Here is a 3,872-nt window from a genome sequence, read left to right on the forward strand (position 1 = left end):
GAGACCAGGCTGGGGAGAGGTCTGCAAGTCATCAGTACAGAGGTATGAATGGAGGAACTCATGCAGGAAGCCTGTGGACATTGATGTGATCCTCACTTCAGCCTATGCCCCATTGGGGAGGTAAAACCAAACAACCAACCAACCAAACAAACAAAATACTGATCCCTACAGAGGTTATGTGACTGCAAACAATACCCTTTCAATCCCATCCCTCAGAGGGCTCCATCTCCCAAGCAAAGCCTCAGTCAACCTTGCCCCTCAGGATCCCCACCTACTAATTACAAGCTCCTCATGGAGCCCAGAGGTGCCTTAGGGGATGTTCTCTGCCAATTAGAGCCACTTTGGGAAAGCTACCATGAATTGGGCTGCTTCCACCTCCTCCCATTCTTGCAAAATGTGCTCTATAATCTTGCATGATTCTAAAACCAGTGAGGCCTTCACAATGCCCCATGCCCCTAGGCTCCGGAACCTCAGCAGAGGAGTGTGGGGGGCGGGTGGCAGCTGTCAGGAGCTGCTCTTGGCAACCCAGGTCCCAGGGCCTGTTGGAACAAGGAACAGGAGCAGCGCTGCTGAGATGTGGTGATAAACTCCCCGTCAGAGGAGAGGTAATTGTTAACAGCAGTCTTTATCAGAGCTCTCACCTGTACAGGCACTGTGCTGAGCTTGTTACATCAATCATCATAACATCCCGAGGAGGTGGAAAGTTCCATTTTCCATGTGACAACACGGAGACCTAAAGAAGTTAAGTGACTAACATAAGGATGAGAGAGAAAGTGGTAGGACTAGGATTCAAACCTAGGTCTCTCTGACTCCAGAGTCCGTGTGTTTCACCTCTAGACTCTGAGACTGGATGTGTGTCCAGCTGTTCTTGAAGCCAATTTCTTCCAGAGTCCATGGAAATGGCTGGAAATGGCTCATTGAGTCATGGTGGAGGAGTTTGCTGATGGAGGAAATAACCCACTATCACAGCCACCATCATCAGAAACAACAACTCTATCACCATAGCAATTGGTGGTAGGATCACTTGAGCCTGGGAGTCAAGGCTCCAGTGAGTCTCAGCAGAGGAGTAGGGGGTGGGTGGCAGCTAGGGTTAGAGTGAGGGTTACAGTTATGGTTAGGGTTAGGCCGGTTCAGTTGCTGAGGTCAAACTCCTGGGAAGCATCCTTCTCCCCCACAGCCAGTTTATAAATCAACTCTGCTGTCTGTACCTTCAAACACGTCCTGAACCTGTCCCATCTCCCCAGCTGCACCACTACCCTCTCTAGCCTGGTACATGGTGATGCCTTCTCACTGCCTCCTGGTTTCCCCTCATGTGCCATTCTGTGTAGCCCCATGGAGTAGCCACAGTGATCCTTTACAGAACTCAGACCGTTCCTCCTCCTATTTAACACCCTACTGTGCCTTCCAACCTACACAGAACAAAATCCATGCCTCTGGCCATGGCCTACAAGGTCCTGTGTGATCTGCCCTGTCCTGTTTTTCTACTGCAGTTTCAGGCCACAGTTCCCTCTCTTGTTCCACTCCAAGTACTCAAACCTTTTTACATTATTGAACAAGTCCAACTTTGCTCCTGCCTCAGGACCAGTGCGCTTAACTGTCCTCATGTCTTCCCCAGATCTTCATACAGCTGACTCTTGCCATTCGGGTCTCAGTTCCAATGTTACTCTCTCATCAAGTCTCCCTGACACCCCTAACTAAAGTTCTCCCCAGTAAGTTTCAGGCAGTCATCACCCTTAAAATATTTTGTTTGAGCTTTATTTGCATGTTTCCTAGCTTCTCAACTAGATGCCAAACTCCATGAGGTCATAGATTGTATCTTGTTCCCTGTGGTATCCCCAGTACCTCGTACAATATCTGGCACAAAGAGACACTCAGAAACACTGATCAGGTAAATTAATTTGGGTTGATCTATACAGTCTCAAAGTTCCTAGCACTATTGTTTAATCAGAATCTAAAGATTCTGGTTGTATTGTTTAACTTTCCACTTATTCATCTACTCATCTGTCTATCATCCATACATCCAACCATCCATCCATCACCCATCATCCATTATCCAACCATTATCCATCCATCCATCCATCCATCCATCCATCCATCCATCCATCCATATATCCATCCTTGTACTTATCCTTCCATGCATCCTTCTAACCATACACATCCACCTACATACCCATCCATCCAACCATTCTTAGCACCCACTCTATGTGCTTGGTGCTGAAGAGCCAAGTTTAACTAGGACATGAAATCTACCCTAGAGAAACTCTCAGCCTTGTCCTCCTGTTCCCTCTGTTCCCTATACTGTGAGCTGCTCCAAGTAGGAACTGCACTAACTTTGTAGGCAGATGCAGGCAAAGTCCTAGGAGGCTGCTTCTGTTTGTAGATAGGTCTACATCCTCTTGGGACTTAGATTTAGACCTTCACCTATTTCTTCTGTGCTCTGGTCACTGTTGGCTGACCCCTGGGGCAGAGCCAACAAATGTATCCAGCTCTGAGGCTCCAGATATAAGGGATTTGAGGAGAAGACTCTGCTGCCCCATCCTGAAGAGTAAGCTGAAACATTTCAAAATTCAGAATGAAGTTCTGAGGGCCTGATGTGTGGTGTGATCTTTGTGCTACAAGACGAGAGGAAGGAGCAAGATAATGCCTGGGGTAGGCAAGAAGTCTTCCTGGAGGAGTTAGGGTTAGAGGTGGACCCAAAGGAAGGGGGCCTGGGGATGAGGAGTAAGGGTGAGAAGTATGATGCAGAGGCAGGGATAAGTGTAGTATGAATGTGGGCTGCTGGTGGGGAAGCACAATACTAGTACCCAGTGAACTCCTACTCATCCTTCCACACCCAGTCCGAATGACTCCCCTTGAGAGGCTTTCCTGAACTGCTCACTCCCATCCTCCCATTCTCTTCAGACAGAGAGAATAATCATGGAAACAGTGATGCTAAAAATAATCGTAACAGTTACTTAGCACCTTCCATGCCAGGCACAATAACAAATACCTGTGTCTATTATCTCGTCTAACACTATAGCAGTTCACCATTGCACCACCTTATCCCCACTTTTCAGATGAGAGATTGAAGCTTAGGATGAGTGGCTAGGTTTACATCTTCTTAACTATAGAAGTTTCCTGACCCATCAGGGGGATTTATTTGTCTTCTGTCTCCCCTGCCTCCACTGCTCATATATACAAACTGGAAGTGTCTATATATGCCCAACAGGGCAGAGACAATTTAATTATTTTCTGGGTCTTTGGAGGCCAGTAGAAGAGGTGTCCTAGTGCAAATCTTTTATGAATGTTGGATGGTTGGAAGGATGGATGGTTGAGTGGATGAATGGATAGATGGATGGATGGATGAATTAATGGATGGATGGATGGATGGATGGATGGATGGATGGATGGATGGATGGATGTACTAGTAGATGGATGGGTACAAGGAGGGATGGATGGATGAGTGGATGGGTATGGATGAGTGGATGGGTGGGTGGATGGATGGATGGGCGAATGAGTGGGTGGATGGATGGATAAATGGATGGATGGATGGATGGATGGATGGATGGATGGATGGATGGATGGATGGATGGATGGATGTGTGGGTGGATGTGTGGGTGGATGAGTGGGTGGATGGATGGATGGGCGAATGAGTGGGTGGATGGATGGATAAATGGATGGATGGATGGATGGATGGATGGATGGATGGATGGATGGATGGATGGGTGGGTGGATGTGTGGGTGGATGGGTGGGTGGATGGATGGATGGGCGAATGAGTGGGTGGATGGATGGATAGATGGATGGATGGATGGATGGATGGATGGATGGATGGATGGATGGATGGATGGATGGATGTGTACATGGATAGGTGGATGGATGAGTGTATAGGTGG

Source organism: Piliocolobus tephrosceles, chromosome 13, assembly GCF_002776525.5.
Source record: "Piliocolobus tephrosceles isolate RC106 chromosome 13, ASM277652v3, whole genome shotgun sequence".
Classification (NCBI taxonomy): Eukaryota; Metazoa; Chordata; class Mammalia; order Primates; family Cercopithecidae; genus Piliocolobus; species Piliocolobus tephrosceles.